Here is a 23,837-nt window from a genome sequence, read left to right as displayed (position 1 = left end):
CCATTCATATCTTGATCTCCATATCTCTTTTTAGGTCCCTAATTTGGATTCGTACTGATGATTCGAATTATTTATCTTGTAACTTTCGTAATAAAGATTATACATGCAAAAAAATAAACTCTATCGAAAAATGATAAATACAGAAGAAAAAAATATTTTATTTTATAAAATGGATAGTTTAAATTTCTAATCACATTTGTCATTCATTTTATCAAACAAAATGTAATTTTTTTATTAAGCTTATAATTTTCTAATAAAACTCATTTTTTGTAACGATAACATTTATTACAAAACTTACGAGATAAATGGTTTGAATTATCAATGTAGATTTGAATTGAGACATAAAAAAAAGTTATGGAAAGGTATAGAGAGATCAAATTATGGTGGAAAGCTCATCCCTATTAGCCCCAATGAAGAAAAGTTCAAGAGGCGTCATTGAAGTGAGTTTTAAGTCAATCATAAACTAAATTCGAGTAATTTAAATTTTATATAATTAATTAATGCATATAAATTTATTAAGTTGAGTTAAAGTCAAACTATAAAAGTATTAACTTTAAAAATATGTTGTATTCACTTTATTTACTTAACCAATTAATTTTGAATAGTATTTTAGTCAAATTTAATTGAAAATATTGTTAGATACTCTTGACATATTATTATATATATTATTAGGCAATGAGAAATTACAATATATATTAAATAAAGAGAAAATTGTTGAAAAATTTATTTTGGCGATTGTCTAAAATATTAGATCTAGTGAATTTTTTTTTATTGGTGAAAGATTCACCTCTTCTGAAATAATTTGATGAGATATTCCTTTATTTGTTTTGAAGGACATGTTTTCAATTTTACCCCTTAATTTATCTGTTGACTTTTTTTTATCGGTTAACTTTTGTTGACTAAATGTTCAAATTTATTCTATTTGTTTAAAAAAAATTCCTTATCTGTTTAAATTTATATCTATCTGTTTAATTTTTTTCCTATCTGTTCACATTTTATTATCTATTCATTTTTTTTCTATCTGTTGAAATACCAAGCCAAACCAAATTCTATATGTTGAGATACTAAGCCAAACTAACCCTTATCTGTTGCAATACCAAGTCTCTATCTATTTTGAACAAATCTATTCTATTATCTGTTCAAAACAGATATATTATCTGTGATTTTTTTTCAATTTGTTTAATCATTATCATCATCATCAACTATTACAAAAAAAATAAAAAAAAACACAGATCACAATGATGTATTGAACAGAAATCTGAGCCTATTTGTTCATTTTTTTCCCTAAAATTCTTTTATCTATTCAATTTACAAAAAATAAAAAATAAAAAAATGAACATTTGAGAAATATACCATTGAATAAGAACTATAAAAATAATAATAATAATAATTTTGAGAATCTCTTCATCAATCTGCCCCATCCTAACAATACCACTCCTTAGAGAAACAACGAGACTCCTCATCTGTTCAACACAAAAATAAATAATAATAATAAATAATAATGTTCCATCATCATCAACAACAACAATAGAGTTTTGAAAATCCTTTAGTTCTGAAACATTTTCTAGGCAACCAAACAGGGTCATCGACAACAACAGTACCTCAATTTCCACAAAGTTCTGGTTCGAGAGCTCTAGTTTAAGATCACCACTGCGAGATCTTGGATGATGGATCTCAGGTCTTGGATCTGTTGAGATCTTCACTCCGATGCAATTTTGAAAGTCAATTTGAGGGGGTTGTTGTGCAAGGGCATAGCAGCTACTGTTGTGCAACTAAATGGGCTCATTTCGATAATTTGAACCGCTTACATTTTAGAATATATGAAGTAGAACATGCCTGTAAAAAAAATTAATCAGATATCGTTTTCTCATTCATCGACTCACATTTATATCTATTAAATACTTTAAATCACAATTATTATTTATTTTTTAGATACAAATGTAGGTGGATAAATGGATAAACGAAATATGATTAACTTGATTTTTTACAGATATGTTGAACGGTTCGGATTATCGAAATGGACCTTAAAATGCGCCCATTTTGCTACATACCACCCCAAACCCTTCGGAAGTCCACCGTCGGTGAGATCTTCCCTCTAATGCCTCATTTGGCTTTTTTCCACGGTGGCTCCGGCGGTGGCAATGGTCGATGAGTCTGTTTTTGCAAATGTCGTGCTACAACAGCTCTCGGCGGCAACGACAAAAATGAATGAGAGGGTTTGAATGACTCGAACGCCTTATATAGCTCAAATCGAGACAACGCCGTCGTTGTTCAGATCTAGGGCAGTGAAACGCTTGTCGACGCTCTTTTTGAACTATTCATCGTCTTCCACAAAGAGAGATTTGTGGACGACGGAGTCAATGTGAAGGTGGAGTGGAAGCAATGACAAGAAGGGGAGGAGGCGACAGAATATGGTAGTGACAACGATGAGTCGACACTGGTGTTTGGGTGAAAGCAAAGAAGAGAGAAAAGATGGAGAGAACTTTGGTTTCGAACTACCGTATGTATGGAGAAAGAGCAATGCTAGGTATCATGAAAAAACTTTCATGAAAATGATCATGAAAAATTTATGACCTTTGGATTACACTTAAAATAAAGCACTACACACTAATCAAGATAATCCAAGAGTCATAAATTTTTCATGACCAGTTTCATGAAAGTTTTTTCATGATCCCTATCTTTTCTCATGGAGAAAATATGTTGATCATTTTACTTAAACATGTTTTTATGGACAATATATTTTAAGCTTTTCACTAATAAAGTTAAATTTTAGATTTATAAATCGAGTATCTTTAAATAAATTATCACTTATTTTTTAATTATTTAATAAAAATGAGTTACACCTTAAACAAAGTCATGTTTGGTTTCATTCTCTGAAATCTTTTTCAGAAATTTTTAAAAAATTTATAAACTCTTTTGATAAAAATAAATATCATAAATATATTCTTAAAAATTAATTTTTTCCTCAAAAAATATTAAAATATTTAAAAATGATAAATTTTTTAAACTTTTTCATATTTTTTTACTAATCTAATTTTTTTTTATTAAAAAAAAAATTGAAACAAGTTTAAAACCAAACATGGCCTAAGTCAACAGTGTCAGTCCAGATAGCAAGTTTACCTTTAGGTCCCGTTTGTTTTGGGGTATGAGAGAAGGATTGGGATTAGGATAGCTGTGGGCCCCATTTAATGTACTGTTTGTTTACAGAGTTGAGTAAAGGACTAATAAGCCAAAGGGCTTAAGATAGGCCTTGCAGATGGGATTTAGATGGGTCTCAAGGACTTGGTATTAGAAAAATAGTCCGGCGAACTAGAAGTTTTTTATTTTTTACATGTTGGGCATTTTTTTTAACATTAATGTTTAATTTTTTGTATTTTTTGTTAAGTAAAAATTATTATTTTATTTATTTTATTTTTTTCTGAAATTTTTTTATTTTATTTTAATTTTTTTAAAATTTTTTACGTGTTGGGCATTTTTTTTTTAAAACATTAATGTTTAATATTTTTGTATTTTTATTTATTTATTTTATATAAAAATAATTTAACAATCCTTACACTAACAACTATTATCAAAACAAACACAATTTTACTTAATTCCTTCACTATCAATCCCTTCACTATTAGTTCTCTCACTATCAATACCCTTCATTCTACCTCTGAAAACAAACCAGGCCTTACTTTAGTACAGAGCACTTTTCGTGATCTGAGAGCATCTCCAACCACATCCTCTTCTCAAGAGGATGAAAATAATATTTTTTATTTAAAAAGTAAATATAGAGGAGGTCACTATTCATTCATACTCCAACCACAAACCTTCATTTCCTTCATTCAAACTCCAATTAAAAAGTAATTTTTGTTCATTAATAAATATTTAATTTTAAAATTTTTATAAAACGTATTTAATATTATATTCATTTTAAAGGTATGATTTCATACTTTTTATCGATGTCAATTTTATAAAAATTAAATTTACACATTAAAAGTTATTTCGAATATAATTAAGAAATATAGAGTGAATAGTGTTTTAGAGTCTCCTCCATTTTTTCATCCTCCCTTTATATTTGGAGGATCCATTCATCCTCCTCCATTTGGGAGGAGGATATAGAGGATGGGTTGGAGTTGTTTTTGGGAGAAGATCCTCCATATTTGAAGATATGGATGATGGGTTGGAGATGCTCTGAACGTTAATGGGCGCTGCGTGGGTCCCGCTAAAAGTAAAGGTAGCGTGATATAACGGAGGAGAGACCGCTGCGTTTCTATTCGTTATGCTTTTTCTCGGCTAGGAATGATATTTGGAAAGTTACAATTTTAGTAAATTATTTCAGTTTTTGACTATTTTAATAAGTTAAAAAAAATTCAATCATTTTTCTTTTTTTTTTCGATCAAAAAAAAGAAAGATGATTAAATTTTTTTTAGTTTAATGTGATGTTTGTGAGAGAAAAAGTGAAATAATTATGGATTTAATGTGACATTTTATCTTATTAATTATTTTAGCATGTTTTATCTTTTTGTGAATTTTAGCCTAAAGCCTCTTTTGGGAACAGACTATTTTTGTAAATTTTTGATTTTTTGGCTAAAATATAACATAAAAAAATTAATATATTTGAAATGACTTTTTAATTTTTTACAAAAATATGTGCAAAAGATAGAGAACAAATGAAATCTTTGACTTTTTTGTATAGGTTATAAGTTTTTTGAATTTTTTTAATAACTTTTTGACTTTAAACTAAGGAGTGGTTTGGAATGATCTAAATAAGTGTAATTTTTGACTTTTTATGAAATATAGATTGAGTATGGATTAGATTTGAAGTGATGTGGTAGAGAGATGATGTGACTTAAATAAGATAATGTGGCTTAAATAAGATAGTGATTTTTTGACTTTTTAACTTTTTTAGATTATGACAAACAAAGCCTAAAACAAGTACTTGCAAACGAGACCTAAATTAGGCTAAAATCCTACTTCCCAAACAGCTCCAAAATGACAAATGTATCCATACACCTAAAAATGTCAAATTGTTAAAATTAAAAGGGTTTGGTTAACTTAAGAAATTGGTCAACAAAATTTAGGGGTCGTGTGCCGGAACATTTTGGATTAAAATAGTCATATAAAATAAAATAGACTATTTTAGTTAAATAGGGCAAAATGTCACTCAAATCCATAAATCATGCTATTTTTTTCTCTCATAAAAGTCAAAAAAATCAAAAAATCTATCGTAAACAAGGCTTTTTAGCCTCACGCTAAAATAGCCAAAAACCTAAAAACCAACTTACATCCCAAACGAGCTCTTAAATAAATGAGAAAAATGATTGAAAAAATTGATCATAAAATCAAATCTCATTTGAGAATATTGTGTTCGATTCTATAATTAGTTTTTATATAAAATTAACAATTGATTTCATAGGACTCTTATCACATCTACATCTTAGGCCTCGTTTGGGAATAAGTTTTTTTACTAATTTTTTGATTTTTTAGTTAAAATATAATGTAAAAAAACTAGTATGTTTGGGATGACTTTTTAGTTTTTTACGAAAAGATGTACAAAAAGTAGAAAGAAAAGGAAATCTTTGACTTTTTGGTATAAGTTATTAACTTTTTAATTTTTTAATAACTTTTTACCTAAAATCACCACTTGCCAAACAAGACCTTATTATAGACAAGGCCGACCCTCACACCAGGTCTACCAAACTATGGCTTAGGGCTCCCAAAATAAGTTTAAAAAAAAAGAATTTTCTCCTATTATGGGTTGGTGTAACATATTATGTGTCTTTTAAACTGGTAAAGAAAATAAAATAAAAGTGTCACAATTAACTTAAAATAAACTCGTCCATTTGAAAATCTAAGGGCTCGTAAGCCCAATCTACCCAAAACGAAAAGAGTCTTCTACTTTAACCAGGTTGTATTTTCCTTTGGGATTGTTTATTTAGTCTGTAAGAACTATGTTTAGTTACTCTATATTGTAGTAGTTTATAAATTTTCATTGAATAAATAAATGAGAAGGCCCTCAAAATAATTAAGTGATACTTATTAGTTGATTATGGACTTCAGTCTCTATAAATCCTAAGACTAGGCCTAATTTGAAAGCTATCATCTAATTTTATTTTGTTTGTTTTTAAAAAAAAAATAGATTGACGAACTTAAATAATTTGGTGATAATTAATAAATGACACTATTATAGTAAAAGAGTTTTTTTGAATTCATAGGGTACAAACTTGTATTAATTAAAAATAATTAATAACTAATATTAATATACTAAAAAAGTTCTTTGAAATTGTAGACGGCTATCGGTTTGGTGTTAATTAATAAATGACACTACTATATTGGAGATAATTAATAAATCACAATACTATATTGATTTCGTGTGATTTTAAATAAATTTATCATAAAATAATTGACGCAAATCACAATTTATGCGAGGTTTTTATAATTTTTTATTTTAGAAATTTGTGCTAGATTATTTAACGCAATTTATGCTGGTAGCTTATTAGGTAAAAATAATTTAAACAAGTTAAAAATAAATTTTTTGAAAGCTGATTAGGTGGTGTTTTTTACTTTTACTTTTACTTTACTTTTGAATTATTAACTTAATTTTTAATAAATAAACTACACTAAAATCTGGACGTTCTTTCACTGTTAGTATTTTAATATTGGAATTAAAAAGAATAAACAAGCAAACTTAGCATCCATTTGAAATTTATTTTTTTAATTTTTTTTATAAAAAAAAAAACGCATAAAAGAGTGAAAAGATTAGGTAGTGTTTGGCCTTGTTTAGTTTGTCTCTTAAAATACAATTTAAAAAAAAAATCAAAATTACTTTTCTCTCTATTACACATTAATCAATTATTTTTTTTCTCTTTTCTCACATCCTACATATCAATATCAATCATTCATTTTTTCTACCACCAGGAGGGTGGTGGTCTAGTGGAGAAGGATTCTCCACAGGTGTGGCCCAGGTTCGACTCTTAGTGTGACCCAGGTTCGACTCTTGGTGTGAGTGAAATGCTGATCCTTCTAGTGGCTCACTCTGGTGACCTTGCTCTGTACTACGATCGAAACTTGGACTTGTCTGTGGCGTATAGTTGAGCTTCGTTGGTGCCTCGGTGATGGGTCCTTTCCTTTGGGTTGAGTTAAATCAGGCTGACAACCCGCTACCCCGAGGCCTAAGCCCACGAATGCCGTAATGACATCTCATAGCATCCTTTTTTGGAGTTCAAAAAAAAAAAAAAAATCATTCATTTTTTCTCCCACACCTATCTATTTAACTACAAAAAAAATAATTAAATCATCTTAAATTCCAAAACTATTTTTCAAAACATACAACCAAACAAAATTTCAAATTTATAAACTCTTTCCAAAAAAATATTTTTCAAAATTATTTTACAAATAGAAACCAAACATGGCCTTAGATTTTGGTTAAAATAACCAATAAAGACAAAAAAAAAAAAAGAAAAAAGAAAAAAAAAGAAGAAGTTAAAAAAGTTAATAAGATAAAATGTTACATCTTACACAACAATTAATCACTTTTTTTTCTCTTACAACTATATATTCAATTACAAAAAAATTCACAAATCATCTCAAACACAAGTTTTTTTTTTTTTTTTAATCTCATAAAATAGCTCAAAAATTAAAAAATCAACTAAAATAACAAAATTCCTGCTTAATTTTTTTTACTGACTTATTGACTAAAATATGGTCTATCTACCCAAAACAAAGGGTAATTCTATTTTCACACTCCTATTTATCTTTGTATACACATTTAATGAAACATAATTTTAATGACAACAAAATGTTCATAATGGATATTAAATCACACCCTTAATATTAAATCAAAATTTTCTCTGTACACATTTTAAAAACAAAAAATCTCAGGTCACATCTTTTGATTAAAAAAAGTTTTTAAACTCTAGTTTCTCCATTGTTTCCTACTTACTCTATTGTCCATTGTTTACTATACACTCTATTGTCCTCTCTTTCTTACAAAGCAATACTCTCATAGCAACACTCTCTGCCTTCATACTCTATGGTTATAACGTTTTCTTATTAGAATCTACCATTATTCTTGCTTTTTGTGATAGAAGAGTTGCAAATTAATAAAAGTTCAAATTCAAATAAGAATATGTTTAGTTATAACAATTACAATGATAAAAAAGTAAGTCTTTTTTGTACAAATTTTTTTTTTCCATTCGAGGAGAGAGTGTGATTGAGTGGTGGTGGTAGTAAAGTGGGCTTGTGTCACGACCCAAACCCGCCTCTGTAGGTTTAGCATCGTAACCGGCCAGTAATCCGTGGATTACCAAAGGCCTCTGGACAGATTAGCAAACAATAAGGGGCTGCGGAAGCAATAATCTAAAATAGACAAGGTTCAATGAGCCGTGATAAAATACATGTGACAAAAAATTTCAAAACTTATATATATATATACATAAGCATGCCAGTCAGAGGGCACCAATATTTACAAAGTATTTACATCCCAAGACCTGTCTTTACAAACCACATGTAGAGACTAACATGAACACAAAAACAGCCATAACATTAGACTTCGACCGGAACCTCCTCGGGAGGCACAATAGTTGGCTGACAAAACAGAACGGAAGGCCGTCAACTCTGACCCTGGTCATACGCCGGCTCACCTACATATATAATATAAACTGTGAGCGAAAGCCTAGTGAATAATAACAGAGTAAAGGGGTTATATGAATGAGTCCATACAGATTCAGAATTTATAATTCAGTTTCGTATCAAAATCATAACTTGTCTAGATCATATACAGACAGAAATCATAACCCTTGTTTAAGTTTACGTGATACGTTCTTTAGCACTAGCAGAAACAGTTGGCCCATAAGGGACGACCATAAAGGCATACAGTTGACTCACGTGCACGGAGACGATACAGTTGGCTCATGAGACGTACAGTTGACCCATAAAGAGACGTAAGGATCCATAACAGTTGGCTCACGAGACATACAATTGACCCATAAAGGGACGTAACAGAACGGATAACAATTATCATTTGAGGCTAAGAATGTCACGAATACATTTCAGAAACATTGGACAACCATTCATTCATACAGAAAATATCACATCGACAAACAGATCATTTTACATTACTCGGAAAATACTTATAATTGAACATAACTTTACAAAGTTATTACTCACAGTGGGTTTTGAGACAAATAGACGAAGTAAGCTTGGTCAAACAGTACGTGGCACGTGACCTACACAACACATAACAGATGCACACTTGAAACACACATTCTAACTGTACAAAACTTATTTCGTTGGGTCTTGGTGTGTTTCTAATCTCTTATCCTCATTGGCCCTGTTTGGTACAGCTTTTTTTTCAGCTTATTTCAGCTTTCAGCTTAATTTAAGCTATTTTGATGTGTTTGGTTTAGCTTAACAATGCAGCTTATGGCTTTTTGTAAGTCAGAAATCAGCTTATTCTTTGAGTGGGGAAGGAGAAGCTTAATTTATTAGTCAGAAATCAGCTTATGTTCATAGTTATAAGCTATAAGCTGTTAAGGCATAAGCTATAAGCACTTTCCCACAGCTCTACCAAACAGGGCCATTATGGGGTCTGAAACATGGCCTAGGAATGCCTAGGATGGAATGAGAATGCAAAAATGTATTGAAAACTATTCGTCAAATTTTGCTGAAGATAAGGTCCACGCTCGAGCGTGGCTTTCCCCGCTCGAGCGAACATGCAGACAATGAAACTTCACTCGAGCGTGGAATTCCCCGCTCGAGCGTACTGTAAACTATGAAAAAGTGCTGGATGCAAGAAATTCACGCTCGACGGGCGCTCGACTCTCGCTCGAGCGTATAACACAGACTCTCGCTCGAGCGTGGATTCCCTCGCTCAAGCGGACTGTAAAACACACAAACTTCTGGGTATACGCATTTCACGCTCGAGCGTGATTCTCGTCGCTCGAGCAGAAGTGCATGTATTCAGGCTTCACGCTCGAGCGTGAAAGTTCCCGCTCGAGCGTGGGTCAATTTTTTGGAAAATCCAGATTGACCTCCCAAGCTCAAATTTGACAATCAACCCTCCAAAACTCATTTTTTTGGGCCAAAACTTTGAAAAACCCTTCGTAACTCATAAAACAACAAGTGTAAAGCTTCAATTCAAGAAATCATGGCCCAAGAGTAAATCAATCATGCACAAATCCAACATGAAACTTAACATTAACTCATGTACATGACTAGTATGCAACTCCTTGAATTCAAATCTTCCAAACCATGACTAAACGCAAATGTTTATCCCAAAAACATGATCAATTATGATATTATGACATGGAACATGAAGAATTTCTAAACAAAGCTTGGATTATGACATGCATGCAAGGATTATTGACAATCAAACTCCAAAATGTTATGGAACATGCATGCATGCATGAATTCATTCTTAAATCCCCTTTTTAAGTCCAAATCACATGCTAACCCACCTAACACCATTAATTCATGATCTCGTCAACTAAATTTCAAGACTAGAGATTAACATTCTTACCTAGGGACCTCAATTCCTTATGCTAATGGTGGTCTCCAAGTTTTCCTAGCAAATCCTCTCCTTGTGAATTAAATCTTCAAGCCCTACACCAATTCCCCTTCTCTCACTCTCTTAGCCGTTTGTCTCTTCCTCTCAAAGTTCAAGAGTGATCAAAGAATGAATAATAGAAGGTGAGTGGGCTCAAATGGCCTATTAAGTGATAATTGGTCAAAAGTAACCAAATAACATTATTTTAATTGAATTTAATTGCTCCGAATCGAATTTTAATTAACCCTACCATAAAATTCTATAAATTCTAATAAGCACAAAAATCAAGTCAATTTCTGGTTCGAATGCCGATAAAGCTTTCAATTCGCTAACCGAAACTAAAACGTGAACAGATATTTCTACATCAAACATATAGAAACACAAAATCATGCAATCACACATGCAATTTAGTTCCAAATCCTTCCTAAATTATTGCTAGGCTTAACTAAGCATTATTAACGTTAATCTGAGGTCGGGGTTATTACAGTCTTCCCCCCCTTAAAAGAGTTTGGTCCCCAAACTCAAATTACCTTCATTCTAGGAGAACATCGGTTTTTATGGAAACAGTTTTGGATATCTTTTCATCATGTCTTCCTCGGTTTCCCATGTTGCATAGGTCCCTCCGTGGTTTTGCCAGTCAACTTTTACTAGTGGTATTTCTTTATTTCTCAGTCTTTTGATCCTCCGATTCATAATCTGGATAGGTCTTTCCTCGTAGGTGTAATTATCTTTCAAAAGTACGTGTGTTGGCTCAATGACATGGAGTGGATCTCTCAAATACTCTCGAAGCATTGATACATGAAATACGTTGTGCATGTGCTCCATTACCGGTGGTAAGGCTACCCGATACGATACTGGATTGATCTTTTCAAGGATTTCATAAGGTCCAACGTATCTCGACGCCAACTTGCCCTTATCACCAAACCGAGTTTGACCCTTCATTGGGGTCACCTTTATGAACACATGGTCCCCAATTTCATATTCTCTATCTCTCCTTCGAACATCAGCATAGCTCTTTCTGCCGACTCTGTGCAGTTTTCAGGCGTTGCTAGATCAGTTTCATTTTCTTAGTTGTTTCTTGTACAAGTTTCGGTCCCAACAAAGGTTTGTCACCTACTTCAGCCCAACATATTGGAGAACGACATTTTCTTCCATACAACGCTTCGAAGGTGCCATTTCAATGCTTGAATGGTAACTGTTGTTGTACACAAATTCAGCTAGAGGCAAATAGGTCTCCCAATTCCCTTGGAAGTCTAACACACACATTCTGAGCATATCCTCCAGAGTTTGGTTCGTTCGTTCAGTTTGGCCATCCATCTGTGGGTGATAGGCACTACTTAGTCTCAGTTCAGTCCCCAAAGTCTGTTGCAAACTCTGCCAAAATCTCAACACAAACTTTGAATCCCTGTCAGACACAATAGATACTGGCACTCCATGCAATCTCACAATTTCAGTCATATAGATATTGGCCAATTTGTCAGCGTTATAAATAGTTTTAATAGGCAGAAAATGGGCAGACTTAGTAAAACGGTCAACTATAACCCAGATAGAGTCCATACCTCGAGAAGAACGAGGCAATCCCACAATGAAGTCCATGGTAATGTGCTCCCATTTCCATTCCGATATTGGGAGTGGTTGTAACAACCTAGCAAGTCGTTGATGCTCAGCTTTAACCTATTGGTAATGTAGACATCTAGCCACAAAGTTGTAATACTCTTTTTCATTCCAGGCCACCAAAAACCCTGTTTTAAGTTATGATACATCTTCGTGTTTCCCGGATGCATAGCAAACTTACTACTGTGAGCTTCGGTCATAACACGTTTTCTCAAATCACCACAATCGAGTGCACAAAGACGGTTCTGAAATTTCAGCACATCATTCTCAAACACAAATCCTGGCCTTGGCTTCGAATCAAATTCCTCTATGATCTTCTTCAAGTATTCATCTTCACATTGTTTTTGTTTGATCTCATCAAGAATAACAAGTTGAGCAGAAATAGCAGTTGACAGCCCAACTTGTTCTAGGTCATTCAACAATTCTTTCCGATTAGATAACAGACATGACAAACTTTCCATTAATTTCCAACTCAAAGCATCTGCTACGGTATTAGCTTTCCCTGGGTGGTACATGATCTGCAAATCATAATCTTTGATTAACTCTAACCATCGTCTCTGTCTCATGTTCAATTCCTTTTGGGTGAAGAAGTATTTCAAGCTCTTATGGTCGGTGTACACCTCACAAGTTACCCCATACAAGTAGTGACGCCAGATTTTCAAAGCAAACACCATAACTGCTAACTCAAGATCATGTGTTGGGTAATTCTTTTCATGAGGTCGAAGTTGTCTAGAGGCATAGGCAATCACCCTTCCGTTTTGCATTAGTACACACCCCAAGCCTTTATAGGAAGCATCACTGTACACTTGAAACCCATTAGTACTGTTAGGCAAGGTTAAGATTGGTGCAGTCACTAACCTGGTTTTCAACTCTTGGAAAGCTACCTCCCTTTGTTCATTCCAGTCAAATGACACATTTTTCTGAGTTAACTGAGTCAATGGCATGGCAAGCTTATAAAAGTCTTTTACAAACCTCCGGTAGTAACCTGCAAGTCCCAGAAAGCTTCGGACTTCTGTCACATTTGTTGGTCTAGGCCAATCCACAACGGCTTCAATTTTCTGAGGGTCAATAGAAACTCCATCCTTGTTGATTACATGTCCCAAAAATGCCACACTGTCAAGCCAGAATTCACATTTGGACAATTTAGCATACAGCCTTTTCTCTCTCAAAATCTGCAAGGTAGTTCTCAGATGGTTCTCATGTTCTTTCCTGTCTTTAGAATAAATCAAAATGTCATCAATAAATACAACAATGAATTCATCCAGATATGATTTAAATACCCTATTCATAAGATCCATGAAAGCTGCAGGTGCATTGGTCATCCCAAACGGCATTACTAAAAATTGATAATATCTATATTTAGTTCGGAATGTAGTTTTCTTTATGTCCTCGGCTCTAACCTTTAATTGATGATACCCGGACCTGAGGTCAATTTTGGAAAACACTTGGGTACCTTGAAGTTGATCAAACAAGTCATCCATCCGGGGCAGAGGGTATTTATTCGTGATAGTCACTTTGTAAAGTTCTCGGTAGTCTATACACAATCTTAAAGATCCATCCTTTTTTTTGACAAACAACACTGGAGCATCCCAAGGTGAAGTACTCGGACGGATAAATTTCTTATCTAACAGTTCCTGAAGTTGGGTTTTCAATTCTTTCAATTCAGAGGTAGACATTCTATAGGGCGTCTTGGAAATAGGCTGTGTCCCTGGAAATACTTCAACAGTGAATTCAATTTCTCTATCAATTAAGTCCCCAAGTAAGTCAGTTGGAAACACATCGGAAAATTCACAAGCAACAAAGATTGTTTCTACAGTAGTACTGTCAGATGTTGCAGTCAGTATACAACACAAATAACCCCTAAATCCCTTCCTAAGGAGTTTTACAGCTTTCATAGCCGAAATCAAATATGGGGGAGAAACTACCTCATTCCCAATAAAAGTAAATTCAGGCATACTCGGTGGTCTAAACACAATAGTTTTATTTGCACAGTCAATGGTAGCACAGTATTTAGTCAACCAGTCCATCTCCAAGATACAGTCAAAATGATTAATGTCCAAGGGCAATAAATCAATATATAATACCATGTTGCCAATCGTAATATCACATGCAGGGTAAACATGAGTACACATCATAGAATCCCCAAATGGTGTAGATACAGATAACATGTATGTCATGAGTTCTAAGGTCTAGTCAATTTTTGAGAGAAAGCATGCGATACAAAAGAATGTGTAGAACCAGAGTCTATCAGCACACACGTATTTTGAGAACATATAGGGAGTGTACCTGACACCACAGTATAGGTGTTTGGTACGTCGCCGGGCACTAAGGCAAACACTCGACCTTGTCTCAGAGGTTCTTTCCCAATATTGGCCTTTGCATTTGTTTTGGCTACGTAGACGGATCCAACTGAACTTGCCGCAGAATGGCTAGCATTGTCATACCTGAATGGGCAATCTTTCACTACATGACCTGGCTGGCCACATCAGTAACAAGCACCAGATACTCGGTGGCACACACCCATGTGTCTTTTACCACAATCGGGACAAACCGGGTTAGACCCATTACTCTGACTCGAGCTGTTTGTAGATCTTGTGTTCTGTCTCTTACTAATAAAGGACCGGCCGTTCTTAAAACCAAACTCGGATCTTTTTCCTCTCCACTCAGTTGTTGTAGCGGCTGGGGCTTTACTTTGTTTCATGGCGGCTATGGTAGCTTCCGCCATTAAGGATCTGTCCAAGACTTCCACATAAGTAGGCAATTTCAACACGCTCACTCGATCAAACACCTCCAAATCCAATCCACCTTCAAATTTTCGTGCTTTCTTGTAATCAGTATCTACCATGTATGGAGCGAACCGTGCCAGTTCGGTGAATTTAGCTTCATACTCTGCTACAGACATTCTTCCCTGCTCGAGTTCCTGGAATTCAGATATTTTTCGATCCCTGAAACATTGGGGAAAATATTTATCATAAAAGACCGCATTAAACTGTGCCCACGTCATATTCCCATTGACATTTCTGATCAATAGCCACCACCTTCGGGCTTCATCTTTCAGAGTATAGGTGGCTAGGAAGACTTTCTGAGTTTTGGTACAAGGGAACACTTCATACAACTTCTCCATTTCACGTAGCCATGTCTCTGCTTTCAAAGGTTCAATTCCACCATAGAACATTGGCGGTTTCATTTTCATGAATTTCGGTGTCAGATTGATGATGCCATTATTATCTGCCTCAGCTTGTGCTGGTGGAGGCGGAGGGGGCAAAGGTTGTTGTCTCTATTGTTGTGTCCAGGCTTCAGTCAACGCTGCTAACATCTATTCCATTCGGCCCATACGAGCCTCTGAAGATTCACTTTCACCACTTCCCCTTGCATTCTCCATCTTACTATACAGATATCAAATGATAATAAACACATGCATAATCTTATTCGTTTTCTTTAATTCATTTAATTCAGATGTACATTCAGTTTTCATAATCAGTTGCATTACCACACACTCACACATGCAGATGGAATGCCCCTAACACTTACTAGGACATCCTAAGCTCATACGGACCTGTGTGTGCGGTAGAACACGTGCTCTGATACCACTCTGTCACGACCCAAACCCGTCCCTGTAGGTTTAGCACCGTAACCGGCCAGTAATCCGTGGATTACCAAAGGCCTTTGGACATATTAGCAAATAATAAGGGGCTGCGGAAGCAATAATATAAAATAGACAAGGTCCAATGAGCTGTGATAACGTACATGGGACAGAAAATTTCAAAACTTATATATATATATATATACATAAGCATGCCAGTCAGAGGGCACCAATATTTACAAAGTATTTACATCCCAAGATCTGTCTTTACAAACCACATGCAGAGACTAGAGTGAACACAAAAACAGCCATAGCATTAGACTTCGACCAGAACCTCCTCGGGAGGCACAACAGTTGGCTGACAAAACAGAACGGAAGGCCGTCAACTCTGGCCCTGGTCACACGCCGGCTCACCTACATACATAATATAAACTGTGAGCGAAAGCCCATTGAATAATAACAGAGTAAAGGGGTTATATGAATGAGTCCAAACAGATTCAGAATTTATAATTCAGTTTCGTATCAAAATCATAGCTTGTCTAGATCATATACAGACAGAAATCATAACCCTTGTTTAAGTTTACGTGATACATTCTTTAGCACTAGCAGAAACAGTTGGCCCATAAGAGACGGCCATAAAGGCATACAGTTGACTTACGTGCACGGAGACGATACAGTTGGCTCATGAGACGTACAGTTGACCCATAAAGAGACGTAAGGATCCATAACAGTTGGCTCATGAGACGTACAGTTGACCTATAAATGGACGTAATAGAACAGATAACAATCATCATTTGAGGCTAAGAATGTCACGAATACATTTCAGAAACACTGGATAACCATTCATTCATACAGAAAATATCACCTCGGCAAACAGATCATTTTGCATTGCTCGGAAAATACTTATAATTGAACATAAATTTACAAAGTTATTACTCACAGTGGGCCTTGAGACAGACAGACGGAGTAAGCTTGGTCAAACAGTACGTGGCACGTGACCTACACAACACATAACAGATGCACACTTGAAACACACATTCTAACTGTACAAAACTTATTTCGTTGGCTCTTAGTGTGTTTCTAATCTCTTATCCTCATTACGGGGTCTGAAACATGGCCTAGGAATGCCTAGGATGGAATGAGGATGCAAAAATGTATTGAAAACTATTCGTCAAATTTTGCTGAAGATAAGGTCCACGCTCGAGCGTGGCTTTCCCCGCTCGAGCGGACATGCAGACAATGAAGCTTCGCTCGAGTATTAAATTCCCCGCTCGAGCGTACTGTAAACTATGAAAAAGTGCTGGATACAAGAAATTCACGCTCGACGGGCGCTCGACCCCCGCTCGAGCATGTGACACAGACTCTCGCTCGAGCGTGGATTCCCCCGCTCGAGCAGAAGTGCATGTACTCAATCTTCACGTTCGAGCGTGAAAGTCCTCGCTCGAGCGTGGGTCAATTTTCTGAAAAATCCAGATTGACCACCCAAGCTCAAATTCGATAATCAACCCTCCAAAACTCATTTTTCTGGGCCAAAACTTTGAAAAACCCTTCGTAATTCATAAAACAACAAGTGTAAAGCTTCAATTCAAGAAATCATGGCCCAAGAGTAAATCAATCATGCACAAATCCAACATGAAACTTAACATTAACTCATGTACATGACTAGTATGCAACTCCTTGAATTCAAATCTTCCAAAACATGACTAAACGCAAATGTTTATCCCAAAAACATGATCAACTATGATATTATGACATGGAACATGAAGAATTTCTAAACAAAGCTTGGATTATGACATGCATGCAAGGATTATTGACAATCAAACTCCAAAATGCTATGGAACATGCATGCATGCATGAATTCATTCTTAAATCCCCTTTTTAAGTCCAAATCACATGCTAACCCACCTAACACCATTAATTCATGATCTCATCAACTAAATTTCAAGACTAGAGATTAACATTCTTACATAGGGACCTCAATTCCTTATGCTAGTGGTGGTCTCCAAGTTTTCCTAGCAAATCCTCTCCTTGTGAATTAAATCTTCAAGCCCTACACCAATTCCCCTTCTCTCACTCTCTTAGCCGTTTGTCTCTTCCTCTCAAAGTTCAAGAGTGATCAAAGAATGAATAATAGAAGGTGAGTGGGCTCAAATGACCTATTAAGTGGTAATTGGTCAAAAGTAACCAAATAACATTATTTTAATCAAATTTAATCGCTCCGAATCAAATTTTAATTAACCCTACCATAAAATTCTATAAATTTTAATAAGCACAAAAATCAAGTCAATTTCTAGTTCGAATGCTGATAAGACTTTCAATTCGCTAACCGAAACTAAAACGTGAACAGATATTTCTACATCAAACAGATAGAAACACAAAATCATGCAATCACACATGCAATTTAGTTCCAAATCCTTCCTAAATTATTGCTAGGCTTAACTAAGCACGAAGTAACGTTGATCTGAGGTCGGGGTTATTACAGCTTGTTGTTCTTGAGATGGTTGGTTAGGTTTGTATTGATGAGTGTCAGATGTTTGATGTTTGCTGTTTGAAAGAGTCTGTGTTTGTTTTGGTTTGGTGGGTTTGCTTCAATTTATACAATTTATACACACAATGATGTCCATGTCCAATGCAAGGAATTGTTATCTTTCTAGAATGATAAGGCCTCATTTGGATAGAGGGTATTTTAGTTAAAAAAATTAAAAATGCAATGTAGGTGGAGGGTTTTCAATGAAGGGGTCTTCATTATGTCTTTAATGGAGGGTTTTCCCAGAGTTTTCAATGTGGGTGGATGTAGACAACTCATTTTTGACCGCCCTTAAGACTTTGGCACCTCCGAATGCTCACCCAATGATGAAGTTATACATTGGACAAACGCTCGATTTCCTCAGCAAGAAACCTCAGTTTTGAGTCTCAGAAGCCTACAAACCTTAGACCACTTTTGGACCAAAATAGTATTTTTCTAAGCTTGACCATTCAGAGGCCTGCAGGCCAACTAGTGGCCGACAGGCCAGAAATGAGTGTACAACCGTCTCCTTTAGTGGCCGGCCAGCTAGTAATGCTGGTAGAACAGATATTTTCTTGCCAACTGTGCTAGTTGTTTCCACAGGTGCATGCACTGCACCAGCTGTCTCTAGACTGATATTTTCGAGATAATAAATATTTCTCTATATATACTTGACCCCCCTCTAGAATTTAGGTTAAAAAAATTTTGGTGAAGCAAATTCTTAGAAAATATTTCTCTCTCTCTACCTTGCAACATATACACAGCTTACCCAGACCTCCTAAACCAAAATTTTAGGGTTCTTTGTTGAGGTTATTGAGCTTGAATTCCAGCTCTTGAGGGTGAGAAATTGTTGGTTTATAACTCAAAGTGTTACTCCTCTTCAAGAGGTATAACTTCTAGCTTCTTTCCCTTACTTATTTCCTATCTTCATTTGTTATTTTTGGACTATTTTTCAACTGTTTTTTATGGGCTGAAATTTGTGGTTAAAAGCTATCTAAGGTAGAAGGGTTAACTACCTTTCTTTGAACCTTATCTCCTAAGCTTTTGCCCTTGTGTTTCTCATATCTTCCTCAACTTTTTTTCTAACTTTTTACCACTAATTTTCAAAGTTTTTTCGAGGCTAAAAATGTTGTTTTGAGGTCCCAAAAATGGAGGGGTTAACCACCCCTCCATATGCTTGTTTACTAGCTCAATTTCTCCATTATTGTAGCTAACTTTTTCAAGCTTTTCTCTTAGAATACTGTAGACACTCCATTTTTGACCGACCTTAAGACTCAGACATCATCGATTGAGCGCTCGGTGATGATGCATATTGTGCTCGTTCTGAGGTTGCGGAGTCTCGGCTGAGAGCCTTATCTCCAGACTTCGGGGCTCTTATGTACTTTGCCTCGGTTTGCGAACCAGGTCCTATTTTCTCTTTTTTCTCTTCCCGAAGGGAGGGAGAGGTCTCATAGACCATCTCTCAGTGGTCGTAGGCTACGTTTCGTGGTCGTAGGCCATTTTTGCTGTTTAGAGACCAGTTTCTAGTTTTTCGGAGCCGTCGACCGTGTGCCTTGGTTCGGGACTACTTAACTACCTCCGTTTGCTTCGGTTTTTGGCACACATCTTGTTTCCTCTCCTTAGAGGGACACTGTCGCCTGGGAGACCACCTTCGGGGTCGCACGACCAGCGTTTAACAGTCAGTTTTCGTGGCCCCCGGCTGCGCGTTTGACCCCCGAACCCTCGTTTTACATCGATTAGGGTTCATTTTTGGCATGGACCCTAGTTTCATTGTTAGGAAGGTGGTACAAGGGTGGGAGACCACCTTTTTTCCTTGGAAACCAGCTTTCTCCTTGGAGACCACTTTTCTCTCTCCTCCGGCCAGTTTTCTTGTTGGGAAACTGGTCTCCCTCACTTTTAGACCATAATTTATGGTTTCCTATACCATCATTGTGTTGCATTCACCTGGGAGGCCACCAATCTGGTGTGGCCGACCACCTTTTCAACCTGAACCTTTTGACCCCTGGTCGGCCGACCAGGGCAAGTGGTCGGTAGACCACTTGAACTGGTCGGCCAGCCATCTCCTTTTTTGTCTCCCTGAGTGCAATACGGCTGTGCTAACTGGGAGGCATTTGCCCCATCCTCCGAGATTTAACCCTTTTGTTTTGCCTTCTTAAGGAAGATTTGGTCCCTTTTGCTTAGCTTCTAAGAGAAGCTTGACCCCTTTGGTTTAGCTTCTTTTAGAAGCTTGGTCCCTTTGCTTGAGGCTTCTCCAAGAAGCCTTGGACCTCTTCTCCTATAAGAGAGGCCCTCCTCTTCATTTGCAAGGGTTGGAAAATTTGGCCAAGGCATTGCATACACCTCTTCTCCATATCCCTCTATTTCAAGCTTCAAACTCAATAGTTCTTGACCCCTTTTCCTACCACCTCCCCATCATCCATCTAAACATCTTGGAGCTTGTTTTCAGAGGCTAAGGAGTCACATTCTTGGTCCAGAGCTGCTGGAGTTGCTGTGCTACAAGGGTAACACATTTCTTCCCTTTTAAGCACTCTTTTTGCTTCATATCTTAGCTCTATTTGCAAGCATCTTTGGGTTTCGTCATAAACTGAATTTTTTTTTTTGAGCTTATAAACATGTTTGTTTAAGGTCATTTTTCTGTTGGGGGTCATCTACCCCTTTGCATGCTTCATTTCCTCATGTTTTGAGGTATGCATTAGAGCATTTGTGTTAGCCTTGGTTTGGCCTTTTAGCCACTGAAATCCAGCAGATTTTCAGTGGCTAACTTGTGTATTGGAGCCTCAAAATCAGAGAGGGGCGACCCTCTCACCCTTTGATTTGTTTACTAGCTTTGTTGGCCTTCCAAAGGGGCTCCTACTTACATGTTTCAAAGCCATATTTCAAGTCTTATTTGGTGAGTTTTAAGGTCTGCATAGGCTCTTTCTAGAGCCCATTTTGCCATATAAAGTGTCTATTATGCATGTGTAGAACAATCCTATTCAAGGCCTTTCAAAGGGGCTTTCACTTGCATGCTTCCTAGACTAATTTCAGGACCTTTTTGGTAGGTTTTAGGACCCTCATAACCTCTTTCCAAAGGTGGTTTTTCCATTTTGTGTGTCCATCATACATGTGTAGAATAACCCCTTGTATGGCCTTCCAAAGGAGCCTATCATTCTTGCATGCATTGACTGAGTTTCCGTGGGTTTTTGGGCATATTTTGGCATGGCATACTTGTTTTTTGGCTTGTATGGTGAGCTCTCATATGCTTCATATAGTTGTAGTACAACTCATGGTTCACTAGTTTTCTTTGCATGCTTTGTTGACCCGTGATTTTAGAATTTTTTGGCCATACCTTAAACTAATTTTGTGCATATTTTGGACTGCCTTAGCTCTTTTTTTGGGTCTCATGGTCGAATGATGCTTGTTTTGCATGCTTATAGTTCAATGTCCATGCTTAGCTTTGAGTTTTGAGGTCCACTACATGCATATACTGAGATGTTTTCTTGTTTTGGGGCCATTATACATCATATTTTAGAGCTTATGTGAATGCCATATTCCCGTGTTTTGTACTCTTTAAATGCGTTTGAGAGTCATGCTTGTATGCCTCATTTACTGACCATTGAATGAGCTCCATTTCTTTGCATTCCGAGCCATCATTTTAGGCCATTTCCCCACTGTTTCAGACTTGTCTGGGGTCTTTTTGGGATTGGTTTTTCCATTGGTACATTGCTTTGTGTACCTCTAGTGTAACCCGTTTCACTAGTTTCGGTACCTGGGCCATCTAGCATGCATTGTGTGACATATTCTCATGTTTTGGGATCATCTTTTATGCCATTTCAGAGCTGCGTCATGTGTGTTTGTATGCCATACTTCATCATTTGCCATGCTTAGTTAGAATTGCATGTTGTGCCTTAGGATTGGTCCTTTGCATCCGTGCATGTTTGCATGTATTTCGGTTGTCTCATTTTTATCATATGGCCACTGATTTGGGTGTGGTTGAGGCCTCTCCATTTTGGTATAAGTCCATCGTGCATTGTGTATGCCATGTTACAATGTGTTGTGCATGTTATGTTGTTTTAGGCATTGTGTATGCCATCTCATTTTCTTGCATTGCGTATGCTAGGTTGTTAGTCACATTGTGTATGTCATATGGTTCATAGCATTGTGTATGCTAGTAGCATATTTGCATCTCATCCTTGCATGTTTGCTTGATTAGGTCGCATTGCATTAGGATTGCATGCTAGTTGCATTTGTGCATGTCATGCCATCCTTATTTGTTACATTGTGTTTGGAGTAGGGTTTAGTCCAAACACGGGAAACGATGGACGTTTCGTACCCCAAGTGACGAAACGTGCCTCGATCTCGGTCGCCGACACTCTTGACTGTCCATGATAGAGTTGTTGGCTTTACTTGCTTATATGTGCATTCATTTCATATTGAGTCGTGCAATTCGACTCCTCGGTTATCATGCATTGAGATACGTGATTGGTGGCACGAGGATCGAGGATTACATTCCTTTGAGCTCGTGTAAGGACGGGGAGAGTGATCTTACACACATATGTTGAAAATACATTGCCTTCTCTCTCTCTTGCCTTTGTTGCAGAAAAAACCAGAATCCAGGGGCAGAAAGTGGTCGGCCGACCAGGTTTTCTGGCAGGCCGACCACTTTTTTTGGTTCCCACCACAAAGGGTGGTCGGCAGGTGTCTCCCAAGCCAATATCTGGTCGGCAGCCTTCCTAGGGTGGAGTTTTAGCCTCTTGGAGCCTTGTGCAAATTTCTAAAATCAGTTGCAAACAAAGGCGAGACGAGGCATCGCGATGGAAATTCCCGACGAGGCGACTCGAGCATGCATGCATGCATCCATCGTCACCCAAAACAGCGCCGAGGCAGTCACATTCATGTAGTTTACATGCTTACTTAGCTAGTTTGTTAATTAGTTAATGTTGTGTAATAATTAGCTGTAGCTGTTATTTATTCGGATTGTATCATTTATTCGGACCCCTCGAGGGGGGCAATGTTGTAATAAGTGTGTGTGTGTGTGATGTATGTCTTCCAACCCCACGTCTTTCTCCCTTTTATTTATCAGCTTATGATGGTTAGATTAGGGCATGTTTCAATTAGCATACTTATGCTCGCATGTTTGCATTCATTCATCTGTCTTGCATGCACCGGGCTCGGCGCATCATACTAACTGCATTGTATTTCAATTCCGAGTTGAATACGTGTTAGTTGTAGCATTTCACATGCCATTGTAGAATAGCCGAGCCTATTTTAGTAGCATTTTGCATGTGTTGCATTAGGCATTCCAGCATAGTTAGGATTTATGCATGATTTCTAATCAGCTTCTATTTTGGCTTGGAGTACTCGGTAAGTTTTATGCTTTAGCATCCTTGCATGCGTGTGAGTGACTGCCATGATAGCATGCTTACCATGAGGCTATTTGCTTATGTGATATACCTACCTGAGTGCTTGTGGGTGAAGGTTGGGTTATTTGAATTGAATAATGCATTGATTGTGAGTTTTAAGCCCACTAGATAGTGGCAAAACCATGTTTTTCTAAACTCACCTGAGGGTGGCAAAATCTGCATTTTAAGCCTACTTGCGAGTAGCAAACCGCTTTAAAAAAT

This window comes from Camellia sinensis, chromosome 3 (genome assembly GCF_055761805.1).
Source record: "Camellia sinensis isolate YWXY chromosome 3, ASM5576180v1, whole genome shotgun sequence".
Lineage (NCBI taxonomy): Eukaryota > Viridiplantae > Streptophyta > Magnoliopsida > Ericales > Theaceae > Camellia > Camellia sinensis.
This window is presented reverse-complemented; position numbering follows the sequence as displayed.